Source organism: Cynara cardunculus (assembly GCF_001531365.2).
Source record: "Cynara cardunculus var. scolymus isolate 2C chromosome LG 16, CcrdV1, whole genome shotgun sequence".
Lineage (NCBI taxonomy): Eukaryota > Viridiplantae > Streptophyta > Magnoliopsida > Asterales > Asteraceae > Cynara > Cynara cardunculus.
The window spans coordinates 13,002,156-13,011,410 of NC_037543.1; positions in this window are offsets into that span (position 1 = coordinate 13,002,156).

The following is a 9,255-nucleotide window of genomic DNA, read 5'->3' on the forward strand; positions in this document are numbered from 1 at the left end:
ATCAAAGTCTTGAAAACATTGAAGAACGCTTATGAGCAAAAGATGAACAGTAGAAAATTTTCAGAAAATTTCTTCAAAAATTGATTTCTTCCACTTGATTTCGCTGCATTTCCTACTCTGATACCAATTGTGTGTCCCACAATACGATCAATCTTCAATATCACTTAAGAATTCATCGCAATCTTCATAATATCATCAAGAACACAATAGGAGTAGAGAGAAATAGTCAAATTGGTCAAACTCTATAAATCTCTCAGTATATGTATGTATTACAAATGAGCTCACTTACTTACAATTACACTAGAAGACAAAGTATATAAAGGGTCAAACATAAAACCCTCTAGTCAAAGTCAACATTACAAACAAAGTCAAACACGCTAATATTACAATTATAAACTTTCAAGACCAGTACAATTTAACACTAAAATTCAATGATAACATGATCTTCATTCAAGGGGGAGAAATCACAAGGGAACCAGAACACCCCTAGTAAAAACAAGGTTGTAGCTGAAGAGGGTAATTTATCCATTCTCTTCAAAGAGATAGACCTTGCAACAATTGCCCAGAGCTCCAGGTTTGTTCCTTTATCTCCTCAACTTGACTTTTCTCTAAATTCTTCGTTGGTCCCCTTTGGTCATCTAGATGAAAGGATACCTTTTATCCCAACATCTGGAGCTCTTTTTGACCAACAGATCTTTTAGCTAAGGAAGCATCTCGACCAAACTAATGTAAAAATTTCTCTTCGTATCTCTGGTTGTAGTGAGTTTGACTTCCTCACAGAAGTTGAACGAGAAGAAGCTCTTAAGGCCGAGGAAGAGTTGCGCATTCAAAGACAACAGACTGAAGACATCTTGAAGCTGGCCAAGCCTCTTGGAGTCAAATCTCTTGCCAAGGGAAAGTCGAAGAAGATGAACCCGGTCAAGGCCCAGGCTCAATTGCTCTCCCAAGCTGAACGAGAACACCAGAGAGCACTGATGCTGAAGGATCGCGACCAGAGATGGAATGAAGAGCGCATGAAGAAATAGATTAAGTCCCCATTGGATTTCAAACGTATCCATCAATGGATGGATGAAAGATTGTAGAATTCTCATCTCCATGGTCATCACCAGAGACAACCTTGAAGTTGTCATTGAGTACCCTTCGTATCTCGGGTAGTATGGCTACGACAAATGGCTAGAAATTCTCTAAGCCATCCAGCGATAAAAGTCCAGGCATGAAAAATTATTAAAGACATACTGAATGATCTTATCAAGAAGGTGTCCAGGTATGTCGATATTCCTCCAGTGCCAAAGTTGCTGCCCAAAAGAAGAAGAAATCCTTCAGATCCTAATGATGGACCTACTCTAAGGAACGAACATGAAACTGACTTATCTTTAGAGGAAATCATAAAGGACTCAAAGAAGCCAGATATCTCTATGCTGACCTTGACTCTACCAGTAAAGGGTCCTTATATACCCAACACTGTGCATTTCAAGCCTGAGTATGGATTAATATTCATTGATTATGACGGTGAATACAACTTCCAGCAAGTATCTAAGTTTCGTATATGTCCAATAGACCACCTTGAATATCTCAGATCTTGGTTGGACAACTACCTACCTGGTGAGACGATGGACAGCAGGATCAGAAAGAAGTATCGACGTCGAAAGAAGCTAGGAGAAGAAGTACCAGGGTACATCAACTTCAGCGACCTAGAATAGTTAAACTTTCTATCTTGTAATCTTGCATTCTTTTCTTTACTTTCAGTGTACAATCTATATGTAATAGGTCTACAATCATTGATGTAACACTTGTACTTTTCCAATGAATAATATAAGTATTTCTTCAGTGTCACTGAAAAAGATCCTAGAAAAGAGTAATAGGAACACGTATCTATGAGTTCCAATTTACTATTCCATTCACTGACAACTTTCAGTCAGTGGATACGCTTTTAGTTTCAGTTATCATACTTGTATTTGTTTTCCTTAAACTTGTAATCCTTTATAACTTAAGTAAACTTTATGAGAAAACTGTATCACTGAAAAAGATCCCAAAATAGTTAAAAGGGACTTGTATTTTACTTATATCTTTTCCCTACTATTATAACTTAGGACTTGTATTATAACTTATATCTTTCTGTTATTCAGTTTCAATGATCTTCATTGAGGCTGTTCAGTGATCACTGAACATGTATTGTAACTCCTTCAGAGACTGTTATACTTCAAGAAGACAAAACTCACACCATAAATCCTTCAACAATGTCAAAGATAGAAACTGAAGATTAGATACCAGTGCGTTCGTGATCTGAAACGGTATTCAGTCATTACAAGCTCGTCTAATAATGTGTGAAGTTTGCACCAGTTTTAGCGAATGCTGAAGAGACCCTCCAACGTCATCCCAGCATTCAAAGATCAAATGAGGCTTGCCTTATTGTTTTTGTCTTTTCCTCCTTCATCAAAATGACAAACCCATACCTTTTCAAGAGTATAGTATAATACGGAGCCACTCTATTGACTCTATAGTGCTTACCTACTTTATGAAAAGAGGACTACTCGTATAAAGCCAAAAGGGCTATTTACTGTAGCAAAGGACAAGCTTTCGTCCAAAAGCTTGACACGTACTTTGTACCTTCTGAATTGCATTAAATGCAATGGGTATAAATAGTTGAGTGCTCTCTTCTCAGTTATCACTTCTTCATCTCTAAGAAACTTACACAAGAAGATACTTCCCTCTCTCTACTCTCATCTTAAGAGAAAGAACCCCTTAGAGCAAGTGAAGAGCATTTGCATTTCTTATCTTTATTTCTTTGTAGCAAATCTTTTCTCTTTGTTTTTTTGTAATTGCGTGTAGGGGTGAGTATAGGCGGGTACCCGCCCTATTTGACTGGAACTGGAACCGGCGGTTCTTGAGATATTGGAACCGGAAACGGTTAGAGCGGTTCTTGAATTTTTGGAATCGGAACCGCCGGGAACCGGTTCTGGTTCCGGGTATCCACTTCCTAAAATATTAAAATTTTGTTATTTATAAATAAAAAATAAAACATTGCCAAAATACTAAATAAATAAACAAGAATACAAATTATACGGAATAATAGTTACAAATATTGTTTAACAATTACAAACCATAATAGACTAATAGTAAATGTTGAAAGACGGTCCGTGAGAGGCCTCAGGCCTGAGAGTATGAGTCGATGAGGCGCAGAGGCGGGACCAAAAATCTAATCTAGAGTTCTAAGTTCTTGACCTAATTTAAATTTAGTATTAAAAAACATTATTATTTTTTTAATTGAAAAATATCGGGTACCCACCAATTCCAGTTCAGGGTACCCGTCGGTTCCGGTACCCGGTCCCGGAACCGGTCCTGGCTGGTAACGGTTCCGAAAAATTGAGAAACATAACCATTCTCAATCGGTTCCGTATTTTAGGAATCGGAACCGGAACCACTCATATCGGTTCCGTTCTGGAAACCGGCAGTTTCAAGGTAGTTCTGGTTCAGCAAGTGGGTACCCGGTTTCGATGCTCACCCCTAATTGCGTGAACCTTAGATTGTTTAGATAGGTTATTTACCTTATCTTTTTCACAAATAATCTGTAAAATTTGCATTGACCTTTCTTTATCAATAAATAATTTTAAAAGTGAAAGTTTTTGTGTTTATATTCATTCCCCCCCCCCCCTTCTACCAACTAATTACTTATAACTCTTGTAAATCTAGTTGGGACCAACAAAGACAAAGTTTTTTCTTACAAGAACTAGAAGATCCCTTCAACAACTTCTTCTTACTTCTATTTAGTTTAGGTGATGCATCTTCAACAATCTCCTATAAGATAACTTTCCCAGAGGTAGGTGAGCTAAAGTATGTTTTAAGGTTTGTCCTCCAATGTTCAAGAAATACATCAGCAAGTTTACACTGAAGAAAATATTTTGAAAAGTTCAACACATCTTGGTCATTGCCTAAAGGCCTGAGACCATAATCTAAATCGAAATCTAGAATTCTAAAGTGATAATACATAGGCACAGGGTCATTGTAACCTATTTCACAAAGCATTGCATGTAGCTCATGGATAGAAAACTCATCATTACATTAAATCTATATATTGGGTTTTACCATTTACGTACAGCCTTCCAGGTTTCCTTGTGAACACTCCTACTTGATGTATCTTCAACAAGATATGGATATGATAAATATTTGTAATTTACATTTGAAGTCATTTACATTTGAAATAGGCAAGTAATAAAAAAACTAACTTAGACAAATAATCAAATGGTGAGGGGAATCCATATATTTGTGCATAAGGTATATTTTTGGATAATCGATATCATCTATGCTAGCTCAGATTTGCTCTTGAGTTTGAACCATATTCTTGAATCACAAAACTTTTCAGGGTTTGTTCAATTGTTTGAAAATGAAGATGAGTGATGGTTGGTGATGATGATTATTGATTAGAAACGATGCTTGGGAAATCATTTTAATAAAAAAAGAGGGAAATGGTAGAAATACAAAAGTTCCCCTCGCGTGAGGGGCACATGGCAGCCCTAATGGTAACATATTGGACACATGGCAGCCTTAATGGTAACATATTGGACGACGTCAATGAGAGGGACCAATTTAGGCTAAAAACACAATTTTTGGACTACCAATGTACTTTTACCTTTCGAGGGACGAAAACCAAAAAGGAGGCATTCATGAGGGACCAAATGTGTAATTCATTCTGAATAAAATTCAAAAGGGTTTTGTCTCTTTATCTATAATAAACCCTCTAATAAAATTACAATATTTAAACTAGAAAAATGGTGATTATTTTGATGCATCAACATCAATGTTCTTCGGCTTTCAAGGACCAGAGGCGAAGTCCTCTAATGCCACATTTTCCTTCCATTTTGCAAGTTGGTTGTATCTATGAACACTACCTTGAATACCTTCCACCTTTGTAGTTTCTCCGTTAAAAAACATATTGCACGACATAGAGTTCCCACAAATGCATAAATGTCGTAGAAGCTTAGATGCTTGCACGTATGCTTTATCGGCTGTCAATATTCAGGTACATCCAAACCACGTGCACACTATTTGGCAACTGGATTAATGAAGGTTTAGATCGGCCCTCCAACAACATTGTTAACAAGGCACCATGGACTTATTTCATCTTAGTCATTTTATTTATTGATTTACCTTAGTTTTGTTATTGTAATACATTAATAGGTTTTTGTTGTCGAGGGGATTCCAAAATGCACGATAAGAAACGGGGTTTCATCAAGACCTTGGCAAGCAAGACTCCAAAAATTTCGACAATATCATAGCCTGTAGCCGGAAGACGGTGTTCCTTGATAAGGTTAAAATTAAAGTTTTGTTTAATGCTCATTTCAATTTTGTGTTGGTTCAAAATTCTTATTTTTAGGTTACAATAGATTTTTAAATCCAATTAAATATCAAACGGTATACATGTAACTTTTTTTAGAGTGCTCTTGATTATATTTTTGTTCATTTGGGCGATTTTTTTGGTGTATTTTGTATTTTTTTTAGTAAATTATGTTTTCCGTCCCTTTGGTTTGTTAAAAGTTATGGATTTCATCCTTGCGGTTTTGAAATTTTCTATTTTCGTTCCTATGATATCAATTTATGTTTTTGTCCCTAAGTCAAACCACTACTTTTAAGTACTAGAAAGATACTCGCACAATGCAGCGAGATACATTTTAATTTATTATTTTGTTTTATTCTTTGTCTCCGCCGATATAATATGATTTTATATGGTTTTGAAAAAATAAAAATGTTTTTATTTTTGAATAAAGTATAAATTTAAATATATCATAAAACTTTGAAAAAAGTATATCGATATTAGTATCAAATTAACTATTTAAAAATTCCCGTTTTTTATATTTAATATTGTTTATCTACAGTTAATCAAACAAATTAAAAAATAGAGTTTTAATAAGTTGTATCTATGTATATTTTACTTGTAATCTTGAATTTTAAGTAATATGCATTAATAAACAGTACTTCATGCATAAAAATGGTTTTTAAGAGTTTGTGTCAAAAGTCTTATAATATATTAGAAGGGTACTCGTGCAATACAGCGAGATAAATCTTCATTTTAGTGTTTAGTTTTTATTCTGTCTCTATCGATATAGTACGATTTTATGTGATTTTGAGAAATCGATAACGTTTTTATTTTTGGATGAAATTTAAATTTGAAGATAGCATAAAAATTTGAAAGAAATAAATCGATATTAATATCAAATTTATAATATTCGGATTCCATTAACTCTTACAAATTGAGTTAAATGAATTTTTGGAAGAATTGTGTATAACATATTTGTATTCTATGTTTAACCAACTTATACCTCAGACGAGTTTTATGTCAAAAATTGAGTTTAAACCTATATTGACATAAAATTAAAAATCTAGACTTGAATGGTTAAAACTCTCAATTTTTTGATTTTAAACCTATATTGAGAGTTTTAACCATTCAAGTCTAGATTTTTAATTTTATGTTAATATAGGTTTAATAATTAAATAAAAAAGAAAAAAATATATATATATACATACATGAAAGAGGACGGTTTCATCACCGACTCTTTTCTCTCAATTCTAGCTCTCTCTAAAACTCTCATATTCTTTATAAATTTCACGTTAAGTTATTAAAGGAATGGAGGTAACGAATATATATTCAGAATCCATTTTCACAACCCTTCTTAAAGGTATAAATTTTATTATTTTTTATTATGGTGTTTACGTCAGGGTTCTTGAGACCGGTTTATAAATTAAGTTTATGTCTAAGTTTACGGATTGATATTGTTAAAATTATGATATATTTCATGTTTAGAATGCTAGGATTGGTTAAATTGATATAGAAATTAAAAGGGTATATTATAGTTTCAATATAGTTAGATTGTGTGTATATGTTTAACCGTACACCAATTATTCGGTTAAATATCGAAAAGAGTAAAAATGCATGATTAAGCTTAGGTTAGCGACCATTGGACTTGTTTTACTGTTTAGTATCTTTAGTATGTTTATAACATGTAAATGTAGCGAATCATAGAAGTTGGATCATAAAAGTTAGTCAGGAATTGCGGAATCGAATTTTACCGACAATGCAACTTCCGTACTTTGACAGTGTATAACTCACAAAACGTAAGTCATAATACACTCGTATTTTGCAGTTACAAAGATCTTACTGTATACTACAACTTTCATGAAGGGTCGAAAATCCAGTTATGACTCTAAGTGGCTCGAAACAGTGTGTTTTCAGGGCTGTTTACACTATATTCGGGATTAATTTACAGTTTTATAAAATTCATATAAAATAGATGGATGATCCAAATGAGATGATTTTAAAACCAATAGATTCGTATATTACCAACCTACAACTTTCATTTAGACAATATAATCTGAATTGGTTTCTAAGTAGGTAAAAATGCTTAGAAATAAGAGGGACGGAAGCGGTTGGATCGAAAGAGAATAAGACTAAGTTTTACGTTTGAGTTTTCAATTTGTATATGGCTGTCCTTCTTGAAGTATACGTTGTTTAAGTACATTAATACCTAAGTAATTTTATTAGAATAATTATGTTACGATTTTTATGCTTTGTAAATAGTAATCCGTTTATGCATTCGTTAGGCACGCGGACAAATCAAACTTGATCATGCGTTAATTGTCAAATTCGGTTAAGGTACGGATTTCATATCTCACTTGACATGGGGATAGCCATTTGTATAAGGCTTCCTAATCCGAATATATTGGTTCAAAATTCTCATTGTGCTTATCAATTGTTATTGAACTTTTGTTTTCTTTCGAAATATGATGTATATTCTTATTTGGAACATGGATCATTTTGATCACTTGACTTGTTTGATTGCTTCATTTGTAAAATATTTTACTATAGACTCAATAATCAGAGCACCGGGTATTGAGATGTTTCCATGGTGGCTAAAACGATCATGACGTTCTCATTTTTATAGTCCTTAAAGGTGGACTTGATTATGTACCGGTCGAATAAAGGGTGTATGAATCGATCCTAGGAACCGCTATCGGATAATAAATTGTGGTCGTGGTTAAATCCACGGAGAGGATTGTTGTGTTGTGTTCACACCCCTTTCCTCACTCATGCCTGAATGGACTGATCATCCTTTGGGATCAATGTAATAGTCTGGTTATTATTTTGGTTATATATATATATATATATATATATTTAATTAATTAAATATATATATATATATATATGATATATGTATGTATGTGATTTGTGTGTGTGTGAGCATTTAAAAAAAGAAAAGAAGGGGAGAGGGTCGGCTATTAAACCGCCTCTCAATTTCCTTGTGGTTATGTGTAAATAGAAATTGTGAAGAGAAAACACACACAACACACTTTCCATATTTAGAAATTCTCTTTCAAAGGATATTTGAAGAATCTGCACAGGAAGAAGAAGAAAAAGGTTTCAACAGCTTTGATTCTCAATTTGTAAAGGTGAGTGTATTAAAAGCTTTGAATATGAATTGCTTTCATACAAATTGAAAAACATTTAGATCTGATTATTATGAGTTTGGATGCATTTTATGATGATTCTTGTGTAAACCGGCTAAGTGGTGTCCGGATTGAAATCCGGATATTTAAACCGGATGTGCTTTGTCCGGATATCTCTTAAACCGGACAAGAAGTGAAAGGATTATGTTGTAAACCGACCAAGAGGTGACCGGATATCTTTTAAACCGGTCAAGAGTTGTACGGTGTGTTGACCGGATTATATTAAACCGCTCAAAGGTAAAAATGTGTATTGATCGGTTTCATCTAAACCGGATGACAAAGAGAATGATATGGTGTCCGGATTCTTAAACCGGACAAGGATATTATATTTTCAAAGTGTTGTTTTGAGCGGATTACTAAACCGGACAAGGTTGAATTATTTTCTAAGTGTTTGTYCGGATTTGTAATCCGGATGGAAAGGAAAGAGTTTTAAAAGGTATTGACCGGACATCTAATCCGGATGGTTATGACCGGACTTCAAGTCCGGATAAAAAGAGATGTTTTTGAAAGAATGTTTTTGGAATGATATGAGCAGTATAAACTGCGTGTGAGATGGCGGTGTAACCGCRAGAGTGATATGAGCAGTRTAAACTGCGTGTGAGATGGCGGTGTAACCGCGAGAGTGATATGGGCGGTGTAACCGCGAGAGTGATATGAGCAGTATAAACTGCGTGTGAGATGGCGGTATAACCACGAGAGTGATATGAGCAGTGTAAACTGCGTGTGAGATGGCGGTGTAACCGCGAGAGTGATATGGGC